The 19616-nt window shown below is 33.9% G+C and overlaps 1 pseudogene; it reads left to right on the top strand.

Annotated features, from left to right (window-relative positions):
* Window positions 1-1261: 1261 nt before the first annotated feature.
* Window positions 1262-11303, top strand: LOC114036003 (annotated as a pseudogene).
* Window positions 11304-19616: the final 8313 nt, after the last annotated feature.

The following is a 19616-nucleotide window of genomic DNA, read 5'->3' as shown; positions in this document are numbered from 1 at the left end:
TCTCTCTCTCTCTCTCTCTCTCTCTCTCTCTCTCTCCCTCTCTCTCTTTCTTTCACTCACACACATATTTACCTATCCATCTTTAACTTTGTTAAAGAACACTGGACATAGCATCAGTACAGAATTAGGATCTAATTCTGACATTATTTCTGTGACTCTGGGCAAGTGAAAACTTTTATGAGCCTCAGTTGTCCCATCAATAAAGCATGAGTGATAATACTTGCTGTATTTACCTCCCAATGTTGTTGTGATGACAGTGTTTTCAAAATATTAAAATACTACAGTGATGTTATTATTTCTGTTTAAGGATGAGAAATAATTTAATTTTAACTGGACCCACATATTTCTTATTATTCTAAGCTTTTACTGAATAATATTCATGTCAGATATTTAGTACAGTAAATGTCTGATTCATAATTTTAAAGTATTTATTTAAAATAATTACCACTTTGGATAAATAGGACAAAAATGTCCTACAATCAAGTATGCAACTACATTGCCCTGGTGAATGTAAATGTTTATCAAATTTTACACTAGTACTCTTTTAATAATTGTCTAGCATTTTACAAATTTCATTTGAATAATAGTTTGAATAATACTCATATGGTATTTTAAAGTTTATTTTTCACACAGTGTCTTATTTTATCCTGACAACAATCCTTTGAGGTAGCTACTACATATTATTATGGTCATTTTAGAAGTAATAATAATAGTAAAAAAAATAACAACTGAAGCTCAGAGAGGTTTAATGACCTAGTTCATAAAACTCAGGACCTGGAAGAGAACTTAGAGCTCATCTAATCCAGCTCCCTATTTTTATATATAAGGATATATAGGCCTAAAAGACAGTAAAGTAATTTGTCCCTACCATCATAGGTGGTAACAGAGTTGGAATTCAAATTCAGATTTTCTAGCCTTCCAAATTTTCTTTTTTCCACCACACCAGTCTGCTACATAATATAAAACAGTAACCATTTAACTCACTGTTGTTTCTGATTAATAGAGTTCAGTAGCACTGGCATAAGCACATTAAAAATAGTATAAGAGCAGATGGGGAAATAATCTATCAAAAGTCAGCTTGAAATTCTTAGAACTGATGAAAATCTTCACTAATAAATCTCAGTAACCAGAAATCTAGGAATAATAAACTATAGTCTCTTGCCAATGATGGCATACAAGTTATGCTCACCAGTTTTCTCATCTTTTCTCTTGAGAAAAGGCAGTGATGGTGGTGGAATATTACAAATGCTGACAGTAGTGAATGGATACCATCCACTATTTCTGTGAGCCTGCACATGGCACCAAGGCCTCTAGTATCAAGGAAGGTTACAGACAGCTGGATGGCAAGTATGCCATCAGGGCCACACACTTCAAGTTTCCTGACTTTCTTTTATCTCTTTTCATAGGATTTAGAGCTATGAAAGACATAGATTACCCACTTTCTAAGTAATTATATTTGCTTCATAATATAATTATATTATTTATAAATATATATTATTTATATACAGTATAAATTACAATTATTAAAATTTATTCATACATAAGTAAATATGGAATCATTTGAGGAAGGAAAGAGCATCAACAATGAGTTTGATCAAGAAAGACTTCCTCTAGCAGCTAGTACTTGAGCTGAGCCTGGAAGAAAATTAAGGATTCAAAGAGATGAAGGTGAAGAGGGAGTTCATTCTAGGCTTGGGGTATAATCTATGCAAATGGAGAGAGGTGCGAAATGGAAGGCCAAGTTCAAGAATCAGCAAGTAGACTAATTTGACAGTTATTTTTTAGTATGCAAAAGAAAGCAATGCTAAATAGGTTTAGAAAAGTATGTAATATGTTGTGACCATAATGATTTTCTTTGTAAGAGTCTATTGCTTAGAACTATAAAGGCTGCAAGAGATTTTCTATTCCAACTATCCACAAAATCCCCTCATATTATTGCCAAAAGAAAAGTGATCTGCATTCTCCATTGAGTCCATGTTAATATTTGCAGGTCCAAATAGACCCATTTGGAATCAAAAGTCTATTCTCTTGACAATTTAGACAATTTAGACAGCATTGTATCTCTTTTGAATGGATGAATGAAAAAGCATTTATTAAGTGCTATGTGAAAAAAATAAAAATAAAAACTGTGTCACCTAAGCAGTGAGTATTCAAATGGAAAAGCAGTGAGAAGTCCCTATTCTCAAGGAACTCACATTCTAATGCTGAAGACAACACATGTGGAAAGTTTCCTAGGCTGGAAATAGAATTTATGAAGGATACATAAAATTTCATTTTCCACTCCAAATGCATATTGTGATACTGCCAAAATGTTGACTGCATGTACACACACACACACATTAAAATTTGATGCCATGATAACTGACAGCAAGTGCTAATTACTAAAAAAAATCAAAATTTCCTCAGATCCAATAGTAAGAGCTCTAGTTTAACAAAATTAAGTTTGTATAACCAGAATGAAGAATCGAAACAAAATTAAAGTAAAATACAATTATAACTATATTTGAAAGGAAAACTATCTTCACAACAAAATGAAATAAACACAACTCATAATAGGAAAAAAAGTTTAACTCAATTTTAAATTCAATTTTGAAATCCTCTTAATGACTATTTACCATAATATTTTAATTAAATCATATGTAATACACATGACTTTAATTAAGATGATGTTGATGATGGCAATAATAATAACTAACTTGACACTGGTTTGATTCTCTACAGTTTTAGGGAACAGAACTAGATCCCCAGTTCCATTTAACCACTTATATCAGATTAGCTTTTACAAAAAATGCTTACTTCAATGATTTAAAAAGAGCAAAACTTTAAAAAAATATTTTCCTAATTGCCTAGAAACATAATCCCCTCATACCACCTCTTTCTTTGGAGAAAAAAGAGAGATTAAACTTGGAGTTTAGCTCAGTTCCTGCATGGCATTAATCCTACCAATCTCAAGTCCAATATCCTGCTAGGCTAGAGTCAGGAACACTGGCTTCTCAGGACTTCACTAATGGGCTGACTACATTCTCTGTTCTGTATTGTTGGGATTCCGGATCCAGTTACTATGGCCCAGACTCTATTCTCCACACCTACTACTGATAGGAATGAAGAAAAAAAACCTGGTTCTCTGGGTCACATGAAGGGGTGGCCCTTAGCCTACTCCACATCATCTGCTATGAGTGAAGAGAGTCTTCACTCTTGACCTGAACTCAAGAACATAGCAACTGTGCCTTCATCAAAAACATGTTGCAGGGAAATACTGTCTACCCATGTGCCAGTTCTTCTATCTCCCGGAAGCAGGTCCCCAGTACCTTATACATGTGTGGCTCAATCTAAAGTGATATGTGCATACATATACAATTGTGCATATTAGGCTATATTCTTCCCTGAGACATGAAGACATGTCTTCCCTGAAGACATGTTCTAATTATATGAACAATGAAGTGTAAGTGAATTTGTGTTGTGTGTGTTGTCTATGTAGGAGACACACACACACACACACACAGAGAAAGAAAGAGAGAGAGAGAGAGAGAGAGAGAGAGAGAGAGAGAATAAAAAGAAATTAAAGTATGCAAATTTCTAAAATGCCTATTTGGTATTGACCTTCACAACAACCACTGAGTGATATGACATTATGAAAAAAGTTGCTTATGTATCAGTGAGACAATAAAATAAAAGTTAGGAAGTGATGGAGGCCTGAGTACAAACAAATCCCCAAACATGATGTGATGAATTATTTAGATACAGCTGGGGTTGTTCACCCACCAGACAGCAGTCATTTCTATAAGCTTTTCTTTTAAAGACTTACAGAAATAATGTAACATATTCATATCAACATATGTTCTAATTAAGACTAGAAGTTTGACGATTTGGTTAGTCTAAATTACATTTACACATCTGAGTAATAAATGAAAAATAATAATAGCATTGTGCTGGCTTTGCACATGCCAGGGCATTTGAGACAGTGCCGCATAGCAGAATAATCCCTGAATTTCGAGTCAAAGGACTTGGCTTCAAATCTAAGTTCCTCTATTATAACCTGTGTAACATAGGACATGCCATTTAAGTTTCAGAGGAAAGTCTATGAATCTCAGTTTCTGCATCTATTAGATGGAGTCAAACCAGATTGTCTCTTTAGTTTCTAATGTAAAAGATGGTACAGGGGATCAACGGAATCACTTATCAAATGAATTCCCCAATCAAAAGAATGAGATTATAAGTATAGGGAAATATTTTACTGTTTCCAAGACTTTATTTGTTAATATTATTTGAATCTGACTTAGTGTGGCTAGAAATTGGTGACCTCAAAGACCCTCCCAAAGGAGCCAGATGGCTACAGAAAATGCCATTCAGGTCCTGGGTCCACCTGATGCTTGGGATTCCCCAAATCTGAATGTTTATGTGACACCAAGTGATCTTAATTTGAATGTTTATGCTTACTAACATTATAATCAATAGATACTGCCAAGAAATTTCCCTCTCTATAAAAGATTTTAACTGCTATGTATGTTCTTGTACTGACATTCTTCTCTTAAACCCTATATAATGTCAACCTTGCAGAGACTGGGAGGTAGCTTTCTATAGGCTTTCCTCCTCTACTAAATGATCTAATAAATTTGTCTAAAACTATTACACATTTTGGAGTTAATTATCATCACTAACATGGTAAACATCCTAAGGGGTATCTTCCTAATAAATTTGACAATGTTCACTGGCACTATACTGATTGTTTTTCAGAATATAGATCAATTCTGTGAAATATGAAGGGCTAGGAACATCTAACATTCCCCTCAGTGGTCTATAAAATCAGGTTCTCACATCTTTGTCTTTGGATGCTCTAAATATCCAGACCAGATCAAAAACAGAACAAAACTTTATTCTAGAAGGACTGGTAGTGACAGACGATTTTTCTAACTCTCCCTTGCCTTACCAGTAATAGTCACTTATAGCAGAAGCACATCAGAGTGCTAGACATATAACTGTGTATGGCCTGAGACTAAAGTTCAAGGACATCTTTTGTATCTCAACCAGGAAGAGAAATTTTGAGTTCCATATACAACACAATTAACTTTGTGTTTATGAATATACACACATTTAATTATATAAAATATTATTTAAATATATAAGTAATATACTTGTGTATATACTTGCATACATAAATTCTATATGTATATATATGTATATGTCCATGTACATGTATATGGTAACTATATTGTAATATAATTGGTTTACTTTGTAATCCTGTTTATTTTGTTTTGTGCATTAAAAAAAAACATTATTCTGAAAAGGGGTTCAGAAGCTTCACCATACTGCCAGCAGGGTCCATGACCCAAAAATGGCTGACTAACTGTGTTCTAGAGAGAGATTGCTAGATGCAGAGCACTTCTTGAAGAAAGACTAACATAATCTACCTAGGCCCTGTTCAACAGTTTACCTTGGGAATGAAATCAGTTAGTTACTCAGACAATGTAGGTCTGAAGGAAGAGGAATTGTTCATTCAGTAATTCTCAAAGAATGTTTACATTCCCAGGAATAAAAAATGACAGGGTAGAGTCTTAGAGAGATCTTATGTGACTCAGTAGAAAAGACAGACTCACCCAATTGATGAAGGGTTACCCTGATATCAACTCCAAATTCAATTCCCTCCTGGGGATAGCCACTGGGTCACTTGGCTGCTTGGCTTATTTCTGTTGCCATATTTGTTCATAGACTTCTCTGAATCTTTAGCATTTTATGCAATTTCTATCAGTTTTTTCTTTAAAAGTTGTCCCATACCTATTACTCATAGTGTACACTTAATTCCATGTCAAAATAGTGGAAACAACTACATTGATGTGCTGCTAGGTGGCACAATGGACAGGATGCCAGGCCTAAAGTCAAGATGATTCATCTTCCTGAGTTCAAATCTGGCCTCAGACACTTACTAAATATATGACTCTGGGAAATCATTTAATCCTGTTTGCCTCAGTTTATTTCTAGGTGGAGAAGGAAATGGCAAACAACTGCAGTATTTTTGCCTAAAAAAAAAAATTCAAATGAGGTCATGAAGAGTTAGGCATGACTGAAAAATGACTAAACCACAACATTGAGCAAAAAATCAGACTTGAGATGTAGCTAAACTTTATTTTTAGAGATTTTCCTGGATTAAATTCAAGTAGGGGCAATGATTCAAAAAGATAAAATGAATCTTTTTGTATCAGGTCACCATTTTGTTTTAGGTATAGTTCATGTGAGACCACAGTCTTTGGGCTTTGAATCTTGCAGAGATTCAATATGTTCAGTTCATTACAACTTATCTATAAATGTCTTCAAGAGGAAGAATGTGGTACATATGTATATCCCCTACTTAAGTATACTCTAACATTGAATCATTTGGTTTTTAAATAAAACTCAAAAACTCTGAAATGTTGAACTTAACTCAGAGTAATAATTATGTCTGAAACAGAGAATTTGAATTCTTAGTAATGGAAAGTTTCCACAGATACTCCTGAACAAGTAGGAAATGTCTGATTTACCTGCTATGAATTTGTATATAAATGGTCAATCTTACCCCTCCCTGCCTCTGCTATAATCTCCACCTCTTACTGTCTGCCCTTACTTCTAATATTTCCATAGTAACTGCCAGGTTGATAAAATCTCTGCCCAATCAAATTTTCCCAATGCAAGGTTCAGAAGAAAGCAGAAGGGCCTTAGGAGTCAGGAAACAGAGGATCTTAGAAATCCTAATTTAGGTCTCTTAGTTAAGAACTACTATTAGTGCTCTAAATAATCTACTGTCTAGTTATGGGGTTGCATCAGGAGCTAGCCTCAGAAACTCACCATTGTATATAAGATTATTTCTCCAAGAAAATAAATACCAGATTTCATACATGGAAATTATATACTTTTGCAATTCAGATAATGCATAAGTTTGCTAGGATCAAAAGCTCAATTACTTGACCTATAGTTAGAAAATCCCACTCCTTTTCTTTGTTTTAAAAAAATCAATATCATTATATTCATCACTAGTCCTGCATTTCCATTTTCATTCTCCACAATATTTCAAAGATCTACCACACAGTTCTTTTGGTGACTGAAGCTCATTGACACCAACTTCATTATCTCTTGCAGTACTTTTACTTATCTCAAATTTTAATGGCATGTAAATAAATAAATAAATCATTTTAAAGATATCCTTCCCAGGACAAAGATTTTGTCTTTGGTAGAGAAAACAGAAACACAATTTTAGTTGAGTAGTTCTGCCTTCTTCTCTGCCATTGATTATAATTGTCTTGTGATGCACATGTTTCTTTACTCCCCTGTTTCTGTTAACCTCAACAAAGCTTTTAAAAAGCCCCTTTTTAGATGATATTTGTAACTCATGAGACCTTTCTCATTATTAGAATATATATATAATATTATATATGTATATATTATGTATATATAACATTATATATATATATATGTATACACACACACAGAGGGCACAGGATGAGATGAATATGAAAGGATGATACCTAAAAAATAAAATTAAGAGGTGAGAGAGGAATGTACTAGGAGGAGAAAGAGAGTGGTAGAATGGAATAAATTATCTCACATAAAAGAGGCAAGAAAAAGCTTTTACAGTAGAGGTGAGATGGAATGGGTGAACTTTACCCTCATCAGATTTGGCTTAAGGAGATACACACTCAATTGGGCAAGGAAATCTATCTTACTCTACAGGAAAGTAGGGGGAAAGGGCATAAGAAGGAAGAATAATAGAAGGGAGGGCAGATTCAGGGAGGGGGGACAGGGTCAAAGGAGAGAATAGAATAGAATATATGGGGGTGGGATAGGATGGAGGGAAATATAGTTAGTCTTTCACAGCACAACTATTGTAGAAGTGTTTCACATGACTACACACATGTAACCTGTATCCAATTGCTTGCCTTCTCAATAAGGGTGGGTAGGAAGTGAGGAAGGGAAAGAATTTGGAACTTAAAGTTTTAAAATGAATGTTAAAAATTGTTTTTACATGCAACCAGGAAATAAAATATACAGGCAATGGGGTATAAAAATCTATCCTGCCATAGAGGAAAATAGAAGGGGAAGGAGATGAGAGAAAGTGGGGGTGATGATAGAAGGGAGGGCAGATTGGGGGAAGAGGTAATCAGAATGTATGCTGTCTTGGGGTGGGGGGGAGGGGAGAGATGGGGAGAAAATTTGGAACTCAAAATCTTGTGGAAGTGAATGTGAAACCTAAAAATAAATAAATTTGAAAAAGACTCTTTTTATTGACCTTGAAATTTATCACCAAATTCATTGAGAATTTTAATGTTCCTGAAGGTATTCTTAGAATACTGTGGGACTTTTTTGTGTTCTTTCTCAAAATAAAATGATCTCCTTTAGAGTAGTAACTATTATGTATGGCATAATAGCTTGGGTGAGAGCAAAATCCCAGGTATGAAGATTTGCAGTAAATTCATACTTAGGAAGCTCATCATAAAGGCATAAGCATTAGTTTACATGGCACAGCAAACAGGAAAAAAATACAAAAGCACACAGAGAAACACACAGTAAGACAATACCTACAGAAGTTCAGCCTGATAGAGGCAAAGAAATTCAATCAGGAGAGGGAGACTTCCATGATAGTGAAGACTTCAGGAAGGGAAACATGCTTTGGTGTGGGTTCTCATTAGGGAAGTTTTACACCTTAATGATGGGCTTGATTGAGAGAAGATAATTGATGGCAGATGTGGGAAGGAGGTATTCCTAATTAGACACAAGATATGGGTAAATTCCTTGGGTCATTTATCAATACCAAACCCAGGTGGAGGAAATTTCCTTATTAGGACTAAAAAATGGGTGGGGGTTTAGGTCTAGAGACTCCATAAATCTGGGGCCTCACAGCCCTTGAACACAACAAAGAGTCTCATACAATCAGAAACCATGATTGTTTAAGGGTCAGAACGAGTCAAGACAATGGAAAAATGCACAAAAATGTCACAATTTTCACAATGACAGTTGCATTTTTGCGTCTGTCTCTGTCACCTAACATCATTATTGGAACTTAATGGGTACATACAATAATAAATATCTGTTGAAATAAATTCAATACATCAAAGAGGTTTATGTGGACCTAGAATACTCCATTATAGGATTTATTTCTTACAAAATTCAGTAGTTCTCAGATCCTTAACTCTCTAGTTTTATAGGTTCCAAAAAGAGAAATTCCCACTTTACCTTTAGCAAAATATGGCATAGTATCATTATTATCAGGAAAATGTCATTCCTAGTTTTATTTTAACTTGGGGCAATGAAGAAATTTCTGTCTCCTGCGTTGGCATCTCTCTGAAATTTTAGGTAAGTTCTTTCCTTCCTCTGTGGGTGAGACAATTTAGCTCTTACTATACTAAGCTAAATTGAAATGGTTTATTAAATAAAAAACTATTGTTATGCCATGATATTGTCTCTACTGCTGCATTCATTATTGCCACAAAATTTGATTTTTGCTTAAACCTTTCCAGGCTATTCTCTTTTGAATATCTGTGGTTGAGCCTACACTTTGGAGGCTTTTTGCATTAGTCATTTTACATGACCTTCTAGATTGTCCAAAACTTTATGGTTCACTGAAAAAAAGCACAGGAATAAAAGATAGCAACGAGGAAACATGAGTTCCAGTACCCATTCTGCCACTAACTTGCCCTGTGACTGAGCAATTAACTTCACCTGTCTGTGCCTCAGATTCCTCATGTGTAAAATAAGGGAGTTGGTCTAAATAATCTAAAGGGTTAATTCAATCTCTAACAGTGTTCAAGTATATTTTAATCTTAAATAAATGCCATCATTTCTCAAAAATCTCTACTCAAAATGTTCAAAGTTTTCCCATACCACTCACTTTTTTTTACTATGTGCCTTATTCTGACATTCAGAAATCTATATAATTTGATTCCACCCACATTCCCAAAACTATCTCATACTATCCCTTCTCAAGTATTCTGTGTTGCAACTAGAATGAATTTCTCTATTTTCCCCATTCTTATCCTGCCTTCTTCCATTTTACTTCAAATCTATAAACATTTCTTAAGTACCTACTATGTGCCAGGCACTGTGCTGATTGCTGGAGATACAAATAGGAAAAAGAAAGGCATTATCTGCCCTCAAGAAACTTACAATCTAATGGGGGAAGATAACACAAAAAAGATGCAAAAGTAGTGGTAAGGAACTCTGGGATATCTGGCCAGGCATGGAGTTGAAAACAAGGAGAGCTGCTGATGGAAACTGGTTATAACATCTGTCACACTTTGGATGAATGCATGCTTCCTGTCAATCTACCCAGTCTTTATCTTTTAAAATCCCACTCTTCTTCCAAGTCTCAACTTAGGTGCCACTTCCTTCCTGATGACCATTATAACTGTGTTTCCCTTTTTGCCCACTAGCATTGTGTTATCGCTGGTCTGTGCCAAGGACCCTGTTTTCATTCCGCAGCTTAGAGTTTGTTAAATTTGTCAAGAATAAGGCCTACTTGAAGAGGTACTTAGTAAAATTCTGGAGAAGCCAAGAGGGTAAATGGATTATTATACATGGAAACATTTAGTAATCTAGGATAAAAACAAATATAACACACCAAAATATAGGATCAGAAATACAGGTCCAGCTCACCAACAGATGTCATTTGCCAGATTGCTTGTGTCCATATAGAAGGGGATATGACTGTCTGTACATGAGTTACCAAAGTATGGTGTGAAGATTGGCCTGACAAATTATGTTGCTGCTTGTTATACAGGCCTGCTGCTGGCCTGGAGACTTCTTAACAGATTTGGCATGGACAAGATCTATGAAGGTCAGGTGCAAGTGACTGGAGATGAGTACAATGTGGAAAGCATTGATGGTCAGCCTGGTGCTTTTACATCCTACCTGGATGCAGGTCTTGCATGGAAACAAAGTCTTTGGGACCCTTATGGGAGCTGTGGATGGTGGTCTGTATATCCCTCACAGTACCAATTTTTTCCCTGGGTCCGATTCAGAAATCAAGGAATTCAGTGCTGAAGTACATCATAAACACATTATGGCCCAAAATATTGTAGATTATATGCATTATCTCATGGAAAAAGATGAATATGCTTATAATAAAAAATTCTCACAGTACATAAAAAACAATATAATTACCAATATGATGGAGATACAAAGAAAGCCCATGCTAGTATAAGGGAGAATCCAGTATATGAAAAGAAACCCAAGAGGAAAATTAAAAAGAAAAGATGGAACCATGCCAAAATATCCCTTGCCCAGAAGAAAGACCAAGTTGCTTAGGAGAAGAGGAGTTTCCTCAGAGCCCAGGAGCATGAAGCTGATAGTTAAAATATAAAAATCTATAATTTTCTATGAAGATTTTCAGATTAATATAATAAACTTTTTGAACAACAACAAAAAGAGAACTGTTTCCTCTCTCCTCAAGTTTCTCATTGAAATTATCACATATATCTTGCCTTTAACTTAATCATTTTCTCATTTGCATCATATTTGCCCATTTCTTTCCCACATGTTAGATTTTCAATTCCATGAGAACAGATGCTTTCTTTATATCAACAGGGTCTAGCACAATATGTTGCACAGAATAGGTACTTAATAATTATTTATCAAAGTGAAATGCTTCAGCTCAGTGTCATGTAGACATGGATTTTAAATCTTGCTTTAGATATATACTCATTGTGAGATCTTTGGCAAGTAACTTAACTTTGTTTTCAAATCTGTAAAAGGATGGATGATACTATCTATCTTTTTGGGTTATTGTGAGAAACAATATACAACATTTTGTAAACCTTCAAATGCTATATACATTTTCATCCTTTTAAATCATTATGATGGTAATGACTCTTATAGGTGACATGTGAGCTTCTTAGCGCTGATCTCTTCCTCTTCCTACTTCTGCTCCCTCTTTTTCATTATCAGACACTAGCTTTTCTGAACTGACTGCAATTAAAGAATTTTAGATACTCATATCTGCTTAATAGAGTTTGTCCTGGTTGTCCTATTCAATAATGGAGAAATAGCAAGGCTATTTGTTAAACTCAAAATATTATTTATGTGACACAAATTTTTTCCAAGTCAAGTACATCAATTTGGATCGCATACATTATTATGCAATATCATTTTTTCTAGGGATTATTTTTTCTTCTTTCTCATGTGTACCACTCAATTTTTTTCTCATTAGAAATATTTTTCTTTTCTTTTTGTAAAAGAAAGACTTTCAAAGTCTGTGACACACAGAGAGTTGTGTGTCATGCCAATTCTATGGAACACTGAATTCACTTTGGGTTCATTTGTAATATTATTATAGTTCCCATATTCATAGTAATAAAAATAATTTTAATTTAATCTGATCTTCCAAATTGCTTTATAGATTGAAAACATGATAGTTCATCAGCATGAAATAAAAGATAATCATTAAACAACTCACTGCCAAGAGGAAAAAAAATGAACTTTTTCTTCGGCAAGAAAGGCAAACCTATCTAAAGAGTAGTAATTAAATATTTTAAAATTTGGCACACTACATAGAGCATTGTGAATACCGAATATGTTTGGTTAAGGAAACATGATCTATTTCATGGTGCCAATCTTGTAGAACAATCACTGAATAGGCCCACAGAGACTTGAACTAAAGGTCTAAAATAATAATATTTCAATCATATATCCCTGACAAGAGTGAGCATGTTAATGCATAACATGAAGCCCCCTGGGAAAATGGCTATTCTTACATCTCTAAACTTTTAGGACAGAAACATTCAGAAACACTATCCACAAGAACTCTGTACTTTTCTAGCTTGCAAGGAGTATCTAATGTAAAAATCTGCCCAGAGATGATTAAATCTGCAGTGCAGCAAACATGCCTGCCCCCTTTCTAAGATAGCCTACAAGGAAAGAATTGTTTTCTTTCTACATTTACCTCTACTGTCCAATGTGAAAGATTATATAGTCTCTATTGTAGTGGCTTTTTCTATTGCTGTCATTCATGCATGAGGGAGATATACAAGAAAAATATAGCTTCAAAATGTTCCATCTAAAAACAGAACTAGGCTGCAAATATATTGTTTCTCAACTTCTATCAATTCAAGGCATCCTCTATGACTTTCATAATGAAAATACTAGTAATGAAAAAGTCAGAGTTAGAAAGTGAAATCTATAAAAGTGGGACAATCATATGGTGTGACATATAATAATATTGTTAATTATATTAAGAAAGTCTAAGCTTTGATGTACGTGGGGCATTGCTACTATCATCACATATTAGGAATATTAGAAGTTTTAGTTCTAAAATTAGTTAGGTGATTATCTATTCTGATCCCTTTATTTTTGCCTAGTAGAACTTTAAGATCTCTAATACACACAATTAGTATGCATAAGCAAGAAATGTGAACTGCTCATGTCTTCACTTATCTATATCAAAGTCTCAAGTGATGGACACCTATGGTAAATCCCAGGTGCATAAATGACCTCCTGATTTTCAGGGTAATCGTAGATGGAGTAGCTATTTCATTTTAAAGTTCAGTCTTTAACATTTAAAAAAAGAAAAAAAATCTACATGAAGAAATGCCCAATTTAGCATGTTTTGAAGAAATCCTGTTGAGGGACAAAAACAGTTTTTATTAAAGATACATGATTGCTACATATATTAATTGATCAAAAACACTGGGTGAAGTGGAAATACGAATTTCCATTATATCCATTATGCTTAGTAGTACTGATCCTTCCTTCAGTGTTGTCATTAGTGCTGCTGTATAGGACTAAAGAATGATGAAAGGATTAGAGGGAGGAAGAAAGGAAGAAAAGGGAATAGAGACAAAGAGAAACAGAAATGTAGAGACAAAGAAAAAGACAGTAAGAAAGTGAGCCAGAGAGACAGAGAGAGAGAATATGTAGAGTTAGAAAGCAAAAATTATCAAGGAAGAATAAGAAAAAATAATAATTAGTCAAGAGAAGGATAGGTAGTTCATTGTTGGTGGATTAGAAGTAAAGAAGGAAACACATAGTCTCAGAAATGGCCAGTATGTTTATTTATTTTGTTTAGCTATATATATTTGATGTATGAAAGAGCTTCTGGAAAGTGTAGGGGGGTGGGATTTGGTGGCAGTGATAAAAATTAAAAAATGCAATGTTAAAACATATTTAAAATGTAAAAAAAAGAAAGCAAAAGTTCAGGAGACAGAAATAAAATAATTTGCTTAAAATCAAATTTTATTAAATAAAAAATGAAATATGTTACATATATATATATTTTTTAAAATAATATATAGTAGTAATTCTTATATATTCCTATTTGCATATCCCCTTTATATTAAAATCTATTCTGTTTATTATTTATAATAAAAACAAAATTAAACAAGAAATGGCAGAGAAGAGAATAAACAGCTATGTATATTTTATTACATGGTTTGCTTAAAGAGTTATACAGAGTTATTAATTGCTCATTTCTTCCACTGGGAACAGAACAGAATGAGAATGAACAATCTCAAAATGCAATGTGAAAGAATGAAGACTTTACTCACAATGAAATAGTAGTGATGAATATAATAATACGAACATTTATATAGCACTTAATATGTACCAGTCACTGTGCTAAATGCTTTACAATTATTATTAATTTGATCCTCAAAATAGTCCTGACAAGTTCTATCATTATCCCCAATCTACAGATGAAGTAATTGGGGCAAACTGAGGTTAAATGACTTGCCCAAGATCACATACCTAATAATACTGTAGGTAGGGAACAGAAGAGAAATAAACATTTATTAAGCAATGTGTCAGGCACTCTGCTAAGCACTTTACAAATATTATCTCATTTGATTCTCCCAACAACCCAGAGAAATACGTACTATCATTATCCCCATTTTACAGTTGTTAAAACTGAGGAAGACATAGGTTAAGTGATTTGCCCCATGATAAGTGACACTATTAGTAAGTATGTTAATCAGATTTGAACTTTCTGAGTCTTTCTAACTTCAGATCCAGGGCTCTATCCACTCTGCCACCTAGCTGCCTCTAAGGAAATAAGAGAACAAAAACATTTGTGTGTATGTGTTTGTGTGTATGTGTGCATGTATATTTAAACATTACAGTAATGACCTGAAATAATTCAAAGTCATATCTTTCACAACGTGTCCAGACAGAATGAGAACTTAAATACTGATGTACATTTACAAAGACATTGCAGCTGAAATTTGAACTGTGTAAGTAATTCCCCATGCATGATACAAACCAAAAACCTCAAGTAAAATATTGTCATCACTTTCAAGCTGAAGTATCTCCTTGGATTATAACCCAGAAAAGTTTCATTGGTAATGAAATCAGGAAATGAAGATATTGTATGGTCAATCAGAATAGATAAAGTATCCCAGTTTTCAGATAGAGACCAAAGGTATTCTTCTTTAGTGGTTCATTCTAGTTCCATGACTTCAATAGATTCTATCCAACCAAGAATATGGAGAAAAGTAGCAGTTTTTTTCCCATCTAAATCAAGCAATAAATAATAATATTTAGAAATTTTAGTGTCAAAAATTAATATGGGTAGAAGTATAGTACTGAATCAAGAGCTGTAGTTCAAAAAATATTTTGGACTATTCTCAAAGAGCTATCATTGAATCAATGTGATTTTGAGTGGGTACAAAATTCATGTTACTTATGAAAATACAGAGATGTTTGCTGAAAATACTTTAACAACCAGAAGTAACACCTGATCTTACGACACATGGATAGTGTCCTTTTATTAAGAGGCATCAGCAGAGTCTACTGAAATATAAACTTATAATATGTTGGTCTACAAACCATTACCTAAATATTACCAGTTGTTTTTTGGGGGGGGGGGATCATTTAGTGAAATTAAAGAAAGAATCGGTATCAGAGGAATGGAATTCAAATACCAGCTTTGACAGTTGCTTCATAAATAACCCTAGAAAAGCAACTTTATTTCTTGGTGACTCACTTTCATCACCTATAAAATGAAGGTATTTAGGCTAGATGGACATATTCTAATGTCCCTTACCACTCTATATCTCTGATTCTAATCCCAAACTCCTATTCAGATAGAATGTGCATCTCTGTTCTCACAGCAACCACCATGACTCCTCTTCCACTTTTGCATAACTTTCCCCTACAGTACCAACTTTATTCTCCACCCCTGTGTACTTAGAATAAAGACTTAGGTTTATCACATACTTTCCCATCACTACTCCTAGGAGAAAAGGTGGATCTAATAGAAGCACTGAAACCACAATGCCAATTCAATTTAAAAGGGGGAAAGGATAAAAGACCATGTCAATAACTGAGATGAATTTGAAAATATATTTTAAGGTGACATCTAGAGGAACTGGGATTAATTATTTAACGACGAATTGAGTATATAATAATAAGTTGCAGGTTACTTATCACATAAATGAGGTGGAAATTACTTGGTGGTATAATAGTGGACTGGTACTCTATCCTCTTGAACCAGCTTTAAACTGACAGTGAATGACATGTGTATAGAGAATTAGCCAATGAGCCTTATGAGCAAGCGCAGAGTGGTTAGTTTTTGGACTATTCTAAGAGTATAGTATCTCTATGAAATGGGTTGATCCACTAATCTTACAAGCTGAATCTGATAGTTAATTGTAGTCTTTTTTCTACCTTTTTCCCCTGACTGGACTGGATGATACTGAGTTATCATTAGCTGAGATTTATGTTGTTCTATCTGCCTGACATGCTACAAAGCTTTTTCAGTTAGGGAAACAAACTTTAGTAATGGCAGAAACATCTTCTCTTTGATTCCCTTATAACTTCAGCTGTAATGTTTATCATATCATGGCAAAAGATGGGAAAAAACTCAAAAATTCCTTCCCTCCATAAGACACTCCATGTGCCTTAGGATACTTAATTTCAGTTCAGCCGTTTTTGTCTCTCATACTTCTTTGGGAATCTGATACAGATGAGTGACTAGGAACAAAGATATGAACACAGTGCATGAACTGAAGGCACATTCATTGCCTTCCTGGCTCCTTCCTATGTAATTGTTATTCAAGCCTCTCACTTTTTATGAAGTGGAGAATGTCTATTTTACATTTTATGGCTTTCACTTTTTAAAAAATTTTAAAAATTTTAAAAAATAAAATTTCTTAATTGCAACAGTTTCTATATACATTTGAAATTAGTAATTTTGGAAACTTTTTTTTTGATCTACAGAACATATGTCTGCCTATGTAACACAGTGGAGCTTTAACATAGAGGAATATTATTTAAAAAGATAATCACAAATGTACAAACACATTTCTTCCCAGCATGTGAGAGGAATAATTGCTCCCCCTCCCTGTACTTTCTCAGTTTCTGAAAAGAGGAAGGGAATTAAGTTTTTGGTTTAGCTAGGTTCTGATCACCTTGAGCTTTCAATGTCTCCAACTTTTATCCTTTGTTGACTTACAGCTTTCACTAAAATCTCCCTGGGACATTTCTCTTATTTTTTTATAATTATAATTATTTCAAGACCACACACTATTTTAAAATTATATGACATTTTTTTTCTTTCCAAAAACAGAATGTATTAGGTAGAATCATAGTATCATTTCTACACATTACAGAATGTCCAGCATAGTCTCAGAACCAGAGATCAAAACCATCAGAAATTCAGTCAAAGTTGTCAATAAAGGATGTTATTATCACAAATCTGTACCTTACTAAAAAACTTACTATTGACACATAAGAAGTGTATAGATAACATTCACCCTCCAACCACCCAACAAAATGACACATGACAAAACATTCAACATGTACACATGCACACACACAAACACAAGCATACCTTTCTCAAACTGTTTTCCTGTGAATTGGTGCATAGGCAAAGAGATTATAGGATCCTTGCACAATGACAGAATAACAGAATATTTTAGTTTGAAGGCATTGCAGACATTATCTTTTCCAACAGATATATCCATTCTGACAGAGGAATCCCCACTGTGACACACTACACAATTGGTTAGAAGCTCTAATTAGGGCATCCCACTTCCTTCCATTTGTGGAAGTAAAAGATGTTAAAAATTTCTTTTTAAAATGTTTTCCTGACACCATATCTAATTTTGCTTCATTAAAATTTTCAACCTGCTGTCTGGTATCAAACAAAGTAAATGCAAAAAAAGGCATTCCAATACTCAAAGATATATATACCATCCTACCTAAGTCTTATCTTCTCCAAACTAAATTTACCCTGTTCCTTCAACTAATCATTGTATGACATGATTTCAAGACCCTCCACCATCCTGTTTGATGGCACCAAAAACTGAATACAATCCTCCAGATGTAATCTGAACAAGGACGAACATAGGACTATTATCTCCTTATTCCTGAAGTTTCACCTCTTAATGCAATCTGGATTTGATGACTCTGGAAGAGTGAGACTGAGGATTTCTCAAAATTCTGCCTCATTAAAATCCAATTCACATGCAGGTCAAGACATCACGCTGTGATGTCATTGGTCCTCTTCAAAAATAAAGGATAAGCAACATCTGCACATATGTGGGAATCTATATTTTTGGTATGTCTTTATTCACCATAAATATAACAATGTTAAACAGCCCAGGACCAAGTATGGATTTAGTAGATACCTCTTGCCACATTGAAATGAAATCACTAACCTTCCCTTTTTGAATGTGTCCATTCAACTAAATTCTCAGAATAATGCTTTTAAATGCATAAAATAAAAATCCATAAAATTACATAGGAAACCAATTATATAAGATGTCTAAAAATGTCAACACTATTTTAATCTTTCATCGTTTAAAACTTCATTTATGACTTTTGGCACTTCCCACATAAAATATAGTTGTTCAAAATATTAAACAAAAGTAAAACAAGTTACTTGATGTAGATTAATAACTCCTAGTTTAGGCCAAATTTTTATTTAAAAATAATGAAGAAACTGAGGCACATGAATTAGTAATAATTGAAAGAGTTGGGATTTTAACTCAAATCTTCCAGCTCCAAATTCATTACTCATTCAACTACACCTTGTTGTTTCATTTATCTTCATATAGACAAGTGTATAGACAAGGTATTCTTATTCTGTTCCCATTTAACAGACACTTAAGGAGACAGTTTAATAAATAGTGCATTTAGGAGTCTTCAATATGACAACAGTATTGCTGAAAAAAACTACTCTGACTAAAAGCACATACCAATATAGCATATGTCTACAGGAACTCAAAAGAAACAAAATTAATTATTAATCAGCAAAATTTGAATAAGAAACAAAATTTTATATGTAAAAAGATGTATTTCTAGTGATTATGTGGATTGATAAAATGGTTATGTTCATATAGAATGTCTCTGTTCCCACAACCCCACTTTTAACCCCATTGTGTTCTTATTTCCTTGCAGAAGAGTCTAGGAGAACTGTTGATTACTTCCTATAATTGGGCTATACTTCCTTAAACTGAGGATTTAGGTCTAGATTATTTCTAAACTCTTTTCCAGACTGGAAATTCTATGATTCTATAATAGTTTTGTTAGCATCTTGGATCATTGGGCATGTGAGCCTGTTCTTTCCTAAAACCTTGTTGCACTGCCACCTTATAATAATTAGTAGATGCTTCTCTGTGAAGAAATATAATAGGCATTTGCAACATAGCTTATAGAAATAT

The sequence above is a fragment of the Vombatus ursinus genome, unplaced genomic scaffold, assembly GCF_900497805.2.
Source record: "Vombatus ursinus unplaced genomic scaffold, bare-nosed wombat genome assembly UNPS02009573.1, whole genome shotgun sequence".
Lineage (NCBI taxonomy): Eukaryota > Metazoa > Chordata > Mammalia > Diprotodontia > Vombatidae > Vombatus > Vombatus ursinus.
This window is presented reverse-complemented; position numbering and strand designations above follow the sequence as displayed.